This window comes from Sorex araneus, chromosome 4, assembly GCF_027595985.1.
Source record: "Sorex araneus isolate mSorAra2 chromosome 4, mSorAra2.pri, whole genome shotgun sequence".
NCBI classification, from domain to species: Eukaryota; Metazoa; Chordata; class Mammalia; order Eulipotyphla; family Soricidae; genus Sorex; species Sorex araneus.
Window position 1 is genome coordinate 203596089 of NC_073305.1, and position 10786 is coordinate 203606874.

The 10786-nt window shown below is 44.7% G+C and overlaps 1 protein-coding gene across 1 annotated transcript in view; it reads right to left on the bottom strand.

Annotated features, from left to right (window-relative positions):
• The window catches only part of RABGEF1 (RAB guanine nucleotide exchange factor 1), a 54399-nt gene extending 43613 nt beyond the window's left edge, over positions 1–10786 (bottom strand). Inside the window, exon 1 of the mRNA XM_055134282.1 lies at positions 10683–10786. The gene's annotated coding sequence lies outside the window, so the exon portion shown is untranslated. The remainder of the gene's footprint in view (positions 1–10682) is intronic.

The window sequence follows — 10786 nt, forward strand, 5'->3', positions numbered from 1 at the left end:
AGGCATCTCTCTTCTTTCTTTCTCTCTCCCATTTTAGGCATTATGGTTTGCAATACAGATGATGAAAGAATATTATGTGTACCCCCTTACCTGCTTTCAACAGTTCTTGTTCAGAGTGATCATTTCCAACTAGAATGGACCTTCCTCTATCTTAACTACCCTCCATTTCCTACACCACTGACCAACCACTGACCAGTTCTCTTGGCCCTATTTTTCACGTAATCCAGCATTCATATAAATGAAAACTATAAGAAAAGAAAAATCTTTAGAGATTTCTCAGATGATCCAGATGCTGAAGTCACTGGCTTTCAACACATAAAGGGGGGAGGGGTGGGGGCGAGGGTGTGTATAAAAACTGAACTTAAGAGCAACAGTGCAGTGGGTAGGGTATTTGTGCCAACATAGCTGACCCAGGTTGGATCCCAGCATTCATATGGTCCCCTGAGCACCTAATGATCCCGAGTAAGTCCTGAGCACTGCTGAGTGTGGCCCCCAAACCAAAACAACTTGAACTCTTAGCTCTAAAAACTATAACCAAAATTAGTAATTCAAAGGGTAGATTTGTAGCAGTCTAGCCCAGAGCAGAAAAAAGGGTTAGTAATTAAAACCCGAGTCAGTGAAATGTACTCAAACTGCAGGAGAAAAACTAACAGAAATACAGGGAGAAATGTCAAGAGAATGACAGGCACTCTGAAAAGTCTATCAGTGTACCTAGAGTTCCAAAAAGAGAAGAGAGTGAACATGGCAGCAGCGATATTAAGAATGAAATTCTTGAAATTAATAAAGAACCCGCAAGTTAAAGAAATTATGTGAATCTCATGCAGAAAAAAAAAAGATAAAGCAAAATCAAACTGTTAAAAGTGGTTTTGTTGTTTTTGTTTTTGGGAAATACTGCCTATGCTCAGGGATTACTCCAAATTCTGTACCGAGGAACTGCTTCTGGCCGGGTTTGGGGGACCATCTGGGGCATTAGGAATCAAACCTGGTTGGGCAGCATGCAAGGCAAGGACCATACCTGCTGCACTATCTATCAATCCAGCCCTGAAACTGCAAAGTAGCCACAGAAAAAAGGCACACTACTTTTTAAAACACAACAGTAACAAGAAATTAAATTTTTATAGAAATAGTAACAAAATGGGCCAGAGTAATAGTGAAGCATATTGAGCCTTCGCAAGTGGCTACCCTAGGTTGAATGCCTAGCATTCCATAGGGTACCCCAAACCCTATCAGGAGTGGTCCCTGAGCACAGGGCCAGAAGTAAGCCCTGAACAACAAAGTCCTACTCCAAAGAAAGAAATAGTAACAAAAAGTCAGAAGACAGTGAAACATCTTGAAAATATTAAAAAAGTAAATAAATGCCTACCTAGAATGTAGTGCTCAGTTACTATTTCTTTTAGAAATAAAGACAAAATTGGGGCCAGAGCACAGCAGGCAAGTGATAGACATAGATTTGATCCCTGACACCCCATATGGTTCCCGGAGTACTGCCAGGAATCGTGATCCCTGAACACAGAGCCAAAAGGTGGGGAGAGGAGGGGGAGGAGGAGGAGGAAGAGGAAGGAAGGAGGAGGAGGAGGAAGAGGAAGAGGGAGGAGGAGAAGGAAAAGGAGAAGGAGAAGACAAGAAGATGAAGACAACAAAGACAAAAAGTGCCTGCCATAGAGGTGGGAAACTGCGACTTTGGTGGTGGGAAATGTACACTAATGAAGGGACAGGCTGGAATACTAAATGACTGAAATCCAATCATGAACAACTTTGTAACTGTGTATCTCACTGCGATTCAATTTTTAAAAATGGGGCAAAAAAGCTTGATAGTATCAGGAATGGAAGAGATAAAGCACGCAAAATTACCAAAAGAAAGCCAGCAGAGACAACTGTTACATACAAAGGCGACTTGAAGGCAAAAAGCACTGCTTATGATCAAGGGAAGTAGCTATTAAATCACAAAAAATTCTAATGGGAGCCAAATTATTAGAAATCATCCATCAGTGGTAGCTAAGGAGAGTATTAATGCCAATGGCTTTGAAGGTCACTACAAAATACTAATTCTGTTTCAAAGATCTCTGGTAAGAGCCAGGGAGGTGACTCAGTAGTAGGGCATCTGCCATACACCCCGGCATAAAACCATAATAACAATGTAAGATATCTATGGCCTCTCAAAGATGGGTGGAACACTATAAAATAAAGTATCAACACACAGCACATAAATATTGGACTTCTTTGAGCAATGTTGGCCTTATGGTCAGTTCTGAAATGCTTATATAAAATACTTAAAAATACAAAAACAAATTTAAAAGGTAGATCATGTTAACTATCACTATCACTCCGCTGATCGTCGATTTGCTCAAGTGGGCCCAGTAATGTCTCCATTTGTCCTAGCCTTGAGATTTTAGCAGCCTCTCTTTACTCGGCTTCCCCAACGGTGCTGGTGCCCATTAGAGGCTCTTTCAGGGTCAGGAGAATGAAACCCATCATTGTTACTATATTTGGCATATGAATACACCACAGGGAGCAGCCAGGCTCTCCCGTGTGGTAGACCATGTTATACAGCAAAATGTACATTGAATGCAGATGAACTGGATTCAATTCCCAAACTGCATGTTCAGTTAGTGGCACCCCAGAGTTCCACCCTGAGCACCATCCCCTACAGTGCCCAAACCAAAAAACAAACAAAAGTCTCAGCATTGTAACAATGTGTCAAAACAACCAAAAAAAAAAAAAAAGGGACGGTGGTGGTGGAAAGAGGGAAATCTTTTTATTTTATTTTCTCTTTTTTTGTTGTTGTTTTTTTTTTGTTTGCCTTTGGGCCACAGCCAGCTTTATTCAGGGGTTACTCCTGTCTCTGCACTCAGAAATTACTACTGGCAGTGCTTGGAGGACCATGTGAGAAGGCCAGGATCGAAGCCGACAGGCTGTGTGCAAGGCAAATGCCCTCCCTCTGTACTATCACTCCAGTCCCCCAAAATCTTTTTTCTTAAAGTATTTCCTGGTACTCATATATTTCACGTACAGCTGAAGCATGCTCTTTAGAATGAAACTGAAATCTGTACTACATTTACCCAAATGGCAAACTTGCCATCATTATCACTATTTGTGCCTAAGCTGGATTGGTTGGGCCTAAAATCCAGTGTCCTAATCATTTTTCTGTCAAAATCTAAGAACTTCAAACATCAAAAGAATCTCAACCTCTAACTGTTTTCATATTTTTTGTTTGAAATTTTCTTGTAATGTCCTATTATTTTAAGGATATTTTCTTGTAATATCCTTGTAACATCCTATTGGTCACTAGTCCAACTTAGAAATTTGTTTTAAAAACCAAAGCCCAAACTGTGGAAATGCAATTAGGCAGGAACAGTTCCACCCATTGTTTACCGATTAAGGATGAATAGGATGTTCTCTATTCTCTGGTTTCATAGGTTAGGTCATGATTTATAACATAATGGAGATATACTGCAACATTCCAAAAATAAAACGATCTAGAGTTACCCTGAACAGTCTCATAAAAAAAAAAAAAAACCAGAGAACAGAGTTTAATAACCTACACCTACATACACCTAACCTACCTACATCTAACCTACCAAGCAATGTCACTACGAAAATATAAACTAAGTTCAGCAGTGAGATCACTGGCTAAAGTTTCACTCTGGGGCTTGAGAGATAACTCAAAGACCCAGAGTACAAGCCTTGCATGCAGGAGGCCCTGGTTCAATCCTTGGTACAGCATGTTCTCCTAAGCACTACCAGGCATGCCCAGATAAATAAATAAATATATATTTTTAAAATGATAAAATCAAAGTGTTGGAGAGATAGCACAGGGATTACGGTGCTTGCCTTGCACAGAACCAACCCCAGTTTGATTTCCCAGCACCACATATGGTCCCCCAAGCACCACCAGGAGAGCCTCCTGAGAACAGATACAGCAGTCTCCCCTGAGCACTGCAGGGGCCCCCACACCCAAAATTAATCAATTAGTTTTAAAAACTATTTTGCTTTAACTTAAGAAAAGTGCAATAATCTTCAACTTAAAATATAGATTCTACTAATTCACCTAACATTTCACTTAAGATGAGTGGTTCTGTTCCCTTCTTAAAAGTACATTACATGGAACTGGAGGAACAGTGCAGTGACACGGAATGCCTATCTTGAAGGTCAAATCCCTGGTGTCCCACATGTACCAAGCTCAAATCTGGCAGCTCTCCTGTTAGAGCCTGGCAGCTCTGCTGTCTGCAATCTCCAGTACCATAACCAATTTCTGACCAAAGCAGTGTAGGCATCACAGAAAAGGGTGCAACTCCCAGTGAACAGAGCCATTAAATGATGTGAAATTGGTACGGCCAGGAAGTGCAAGCTTTGGCAATCATATGTGTGAGCACCACAGCACCCCCGAGTGAACAACATAACCATAACTGGAGTGCCCCAGCTAAGAATGCAACACCTAGCAGGTACATGTGCAAGCATCCCAAAGGAAGGCATGCAAACCCTGATGAGCACTATGTCTATGTGTGCAAGCACTATGCCAATCCCCAATGAGTACCATAGCTGAAAATGTGAAAACAGCCAGGCATGTGTATAATTTCCCAGTCATCACACCATGACCATTAACAACACGGAAGGTGAGGGGGGCAAGGAAGGAATAAAAACAAAAGAAAAAATAAATTATATGCCTGAGCTTTTCAAGGTCAACATTCTCTGTGCTGGAACATCCTTAACTTCTTGAAACAATCTCCACCCCCAGAGAGAGCATGCCTATTAAGACGCAACGGCACTGCTATTAACCAAAAATAACATAGATGTACTGGAGAAACTTATCAGCACAAATTCAAACCACAATGGAACTCAAGTCCCACTGAGAAAATATTTATGGAAGGTAACCTGCAGAATGTGCAACCCATCTACTTATGTAGATAATCTAAAACAGATCCTTAAATTAAATCAGTCTAGAGATCTAAGCAATTAGATCACATTTTGCTGGCACCAAACCCACTTTTACTGAATTACATGTTGATCAATCTACATGAGGCAGTAAGAATTTATGCCAAAAACTAAAACACAACACAAATCTCTGAAATGCAGTTTTAGGAAACCAAAAGGAGAAACTGGTCTTTATCTTATGGTCACTGGACCATGTAACTGATTATATTCCTCTCTGATGAACTACTAAAACACATAATCAGGAGCTTGGGAGATGGCTCAAAGGGCTGGAACACATCCTTTGGATGCAGACACCACCAGTTCAATCCCAAGAAAAGTAGAGTTCCCCATGCAAGAAGAGAGGTCCCAATTTTTTGCCCTCTAACAAATACCTACAACTTTGGTCCAATTATTTTGTGTTTATATCTCATTCCTGTTTCCATTTTAATTTTTCTCTCATACTCCTAATATATCACTCCCAAATTCTGTATATTACCACTACTAGAATGGTGTAGGCAATCTTTAGGAATCTTTTCTAAAACAAGATGTATCACTGTCATCCTGCTGATCACGATTTGCTTGAATGGGCGCCAGTAATGTCTCCATTCGTCCTAGCCTTGTGGTTTTAGCAGCCTCTCTTTACTTGCTCTAGCCGCATTGGAGGCTCTTTCAGGATCAGGGGAATGAGACCCATCTCTGCTACCATATTTGGCAAATTGAATACACCACGGAGAGCTTGCTGTGCGCGCAGGATGCTCCCGGTACCTTGCCAGGTTCTCTGAGAGGGAGAACTAGGCTATAGAACTAGAACAACATTCGGGACTGTTGTTTTATTGTCTCTGGATCTTGGCCGTTGGTGGGACCACATGGCACCGGGGGCAGTTTGTGGGTGTGGCTGCCAAGCCACTGGAAAATGGGGGGTCCGGGTGGAGGAGGCCCAGTCCTGATCCGAGGAGGCTTGGAGATCTCAGCCCTGGGTCCTGCACACCTGGGTTCCTCTGCCAGTTCCTTCATGCATGAGGCTCCTCCAACAAGATGTGATATAAGTAAACAAGATGTGGTATGTTCTTCTTAAAAATTATGTAATATATTAAGACATTTTCTTCCATTTATAAACATTTCATAAGTATAACTTCTAAAGGTAGTGTCTTTTATGTGCTTCAAGGGAGAAAGAAGTGCTTTCGCAAATATATCTAAAATTAGGCAACTCTAACAGAGATCTACAAAAATAAAACATGGGATTTTCAGGGAGCACACAGAAAAACTAAATAAATCCCTATGTAAAAAAAAAAAACCCAAGGTCAATTTTATTTTTAAAATATATATTAGAACTCCTGGCTCTGCCTTCAGGAATTACTCCTAGTAGTGCTTAGGGGACCATATGGGGTGTCAGGGATGGATCCCAGTTTGGCTGTGTGCAAGGCAAGTGCCCTACTAGTGCTCCAGCCCCATAGTTTTTTCTTGTACTAAGAAATTTAAGAACATTTCTTAACTCTCTTGGGCTGGAGCGACAGCACAGCAGGTAGGGTGTTTGCCTTGCACGCGGCCCACCCGGGTTCGGATTCCTCCATCCTTCTCGGAGAGCCCAGCAAACCACTGAGAGTATCCCGCCCTCACGGCAGAGCCTGGCAAGCTCCCAGTGGCATATTCGATATGCCAAAAACAGTAACAACAAGTCTCACAATGGAGATGTCACTGGTGCCCGCTCGAGCAAATTGATGAACAACGGGAGGAGAGTGCTACAGTGCTACAGACTAGAACGAGAAATAATAAATATGCTAAAGTGCATGCTTTCCATGCAGGAGGTCCAGGCTTAATTGTCGGCGATACATTATTATCTCTAAGCAGAGGAGAGTGACTCTACCCCACCAGAGCACTAAGCCAGGAGTAGCCCCTGAAAAATCCCTCCTGTACCCTAGAATCCAAAAGAAAGAGAAACAAAATACACACCAAATCACTATTAATGAAACTGCCTTATTTATTCTGAATGAAACTCCATCAATTAGCTTCAGAAATGAAGCTTTTTAATACAGGGGCCACACCCACGGATGCTGGGGGTGAATGAGAGATAACAGGAGAGTCCAGGAAATGCTCAGCCCACACAATGAGATGTTTGGGGGCCACGAGGACCACACCTCAGACTCAGTTGGCCTTGAGATGCTGTGGCTGAGGTCTCTCCCAGCTCTGTCCGAAGTGACTCACTACATTTTTTTGTACAACTCCTTCTGAGTTAGTTGTCCTGAGTAATTTCCACAGAGGAAACTGCTAAGGTGAAGCAACACAAAATTTGGAGATGCAAAAGTTCTTGATACATTTGATTCAGAGATTCCAGAAATCTTATTGTCATCAGAATACTAAAATTTCTTATTTTTTTCAGTCTACTGTTCCCACTTATGAAGCCATACTTATTATTCTAAACATAACTCCTGGACTTAATTACATGTCTATCTAATGGATTTTAATTATAATTCTCCACTCTTTACATGACTCTGTACAAGTGAGCTATACTACCATAAATATGAACAAATGTTAAACTGCACAATAGAAATAACACCTCCTATCCCACGGGCGTCATCAAAAACACGACTGGACTTGGACTCTCTCAAGGAACTTGAAAACAGCAGCATGAAAGTACTTCCCTTTCTAAAAGCATTTCAGGAGTTTTATCCAAATACCAAACAAAACGTGAGCTATATAAGCAGGGTAAAGGTCAACTTCTTCCTACTTATCATGTCTATATTATTCATCAATATCTAAATAAATTTCAGCTATATGAAACATCATAATATTTCTATAGTTCTATATGATAGAAATAAGTATTTAGCAAGGCTTTCAAAATAAGACTTCTATCTCTAAAACTGTTGTTTCTACTTTATTTTATTTTGGTTTGGGGGCCATACCCAGTGGTGCTCAGGGCTTAGTCCTGGTTCTGCACTCAGGAATCACTCCTGGCGAAGTTCAGGAGAAAATACGGGGTATCAGGGATCAAGCCCAAATCAGCCAGGTGCAAGGCTCCAGCCCTCTAAAACTGTGCTTTGTTTATTTGTTTTTATTTCTGGTTTGGGGGCAACACCTGGCGATACTCAGGATCTACTACTGACTCTGGATTCAGAATTATTCCTGATGGAGCTTAGGAGATCATTCCTGGGATGCAAGGAATGGAAACTGGGTCAGCAGAGTGCAAGGTCCTACCCACTGCACCATCTCTCCGGCCACCAAAATGTGGTAACTTTACTGATGGGCTATGATTTCTGAGCGACAAAACAGGCATTATGTTACACAGTTATCTCTTGACAATTTAATGCCAGTTTAGTCTCTGATAAAGATATTTATTATGTAACCAATAAAAACACATATACTAAAAATTAAAGACCCTCTGTCAAACTGAAATTCTATGTCTCTAGCCAGAATGAGGCAAGTAAATAAAGCAGGAATTACCTCTTCAATATATTAGTCTCCTCTTATTCGCCACAAACCCAGTATATGTCTGAAACCACATATAGTACCAAACCCTATCTATACTATGCTTTTCCTACACATATATACCTATGATAGTTATGAATTTATGAACAAGATTAAGTAAGAGATTGACAACAATTGGGCCAGAGAGAAAGTACAGGTGTTAAGTCATACACCTTGCATACCACACTGACCCTTGTTCAAATATCGGGTAATGCATATGGTCCCCTGAGCACCACTAGGTGTGACCACTCCACCCAAAATAAAAATAACTAGTAATGAAACAGAACAATATACTGTGATACAGGCTATGACAATGTGGTCACTTTCTTTAAAATTCCTTGTATGCTATATTTTCACATCAAATTTCTCCTTATAGTAGTCCTATAGAGCTCACAAAGAAGCAATTCGGAAATGAGTAAACCATTAAATGAGCAGAAAAGAACCTTAAGAGTACAAAATAGTATATAATCATAATTATTTGGCCCAGCGCTTCTTAGCCATGGAGCAATGTAGAGGTAGGATCTCCATTTATAAAAAAATAATTTTTTCAACTACAAATGACCCGGCTTAAAATTCATCCCTGGTGGGGCTGGAGCGATAGCACAGCGGGTAGGGCGTTTGCCTTGCATGCGGCTGACCTGGGTTCAATTCCCAGCATCTCACATGGTCCCCTGAGCACCGCCAGGAGTAATTCCTGAGTGCAGAGGCAGGAGGAACCCCTGTGCAATGCCAGGTGTGACCCAAAAAGCAAAAAAAAAATCGTCCCTGGTGCTGTCATCAGATAAAGCTCAGGCAACTGCATCTGTGCCTTATCTGCCATCACACGCCCTGTACTTTTCTGTTTTTCAATACCCACCTCCTGGGAGTTACTGGCTCTTCTTTAGGTGCCACCTTCCCCATTCCCATCTATTCCTGAAGTTATTCAATCTGCAATACTTTTTACAAAAAGACTGCCTGGATACTCTTCCACCCTCCTGCCCCTCCAGGCTTGCCCCTCCCGGGCGCCCACAGGAGCCGGTACATGACTGTCCGACACTGTCTCCGGAACTGGCTAACTTCTAGAGGGCAGAAACCCGATCCACTGCCAGGTCAGTAAAAATGTAAATCCTGAAGACTTCTTAAACCTTCCACAGAAGGACCCGAAAAACCGGGGAGCCGGCTCCCAAGCGTGTGTGTGTGTGTGGGGGGGGGGGCGTGCATGCCGCAAATTTCACCTGGACACAGTCCCGGGTCATGTCCCTTCCGTGAACGGCCTCTGAGCACCCAGCTGGGAGCAACACAGCACCCGAGTGTCTCCCCCACCCCCCGCCAGCCCAAACCAACACAAATCCAGAGACTCTTCAAACAAGTTAGCATGATCAGTCATCAAACCACCTAATAGGAAACCTTCCCGCACGTCTCCGGCAAGCCTCCTCGGGAGGACTATTTAAATGTCAGACTTTTAAAAACCAGCAGTTAAATTCGCCACGAACTGGGGGGGGGGGGGGAGGGAAAACACGGTCGACGACACGAATTTTAACCTACATAAAAGAAAAATCTCTTTCGGTCCAAAGAACTGCTCCCTCCTGGGGGCCGGCGCGAGAGTCCAGCGGCGCTGGGCGTTTGCCTTTGCACCCGGTCGACCCGGGTTCGAACCCCGGCATCCCAGAGGGTTCCCCCCACACCCCACCCCGAGCACCGCCAGGAGTAATTCCTGAGTGCAGAGCCGCCCGGGAGTAACGCCCTGAGCATCACCCGGGTGTGACCCCAAAGGATTTTTTTAAAAAAGAAAAAGCCCCAAAGAACTGCTCCCCAGAAGGTGCCGCCAACTTGACAGGCAAACTTCGCACACACTCCGCGACAACCCCGCGCCGGGCCCCCGCGGGCCACTGTCCGCCCTCCGCCCCGCTCCCCGCCGGACGAAAGTTCTCGTCGGGGCCCGTCTCCGGGTCCCCGCGGCCCGGCGCCCGCCCCCGGGCCGACCGGGTCCATCTGGGTCGGAGGGGACGGCGCGTCCCTGGAGGTCCCCGGGCGCGCTCTTGGCCGGCCGGCCGCCGCCACCACAGGTGTCCCCCCCGCGGCGGGAGTCCCCCCCAGGCTGGCCGCGGCCGGGAGCGAGTCCGAAGCGGCGGCCGCCAGGAACTGCCCGGCGCCCGCCGCCGCTCGGGCCCGGGAGAACTCGGTGACAGGCGCCGGGAGGCTGAGGGAGCGCGGCCGGCTCCGGGGGCGAGGGCGAGGCGGGGGCAGCCGAGCGACGCGGCGCGACCCCGAGCGGCGCCCGCGCCTCCCGCCCCCGCCGCTCGCCACGGCGGCCCCGCCGGGCGCCTTACCTCGTCCGCGGCTCCACCGGCGTCGGGACCGCCGCTCTCCAGAGTCACCGCGCAGGTCGGGTTCCGCCAGTCCGCCCCCCGCCCTCACGTCGGCCCGCCTCTCC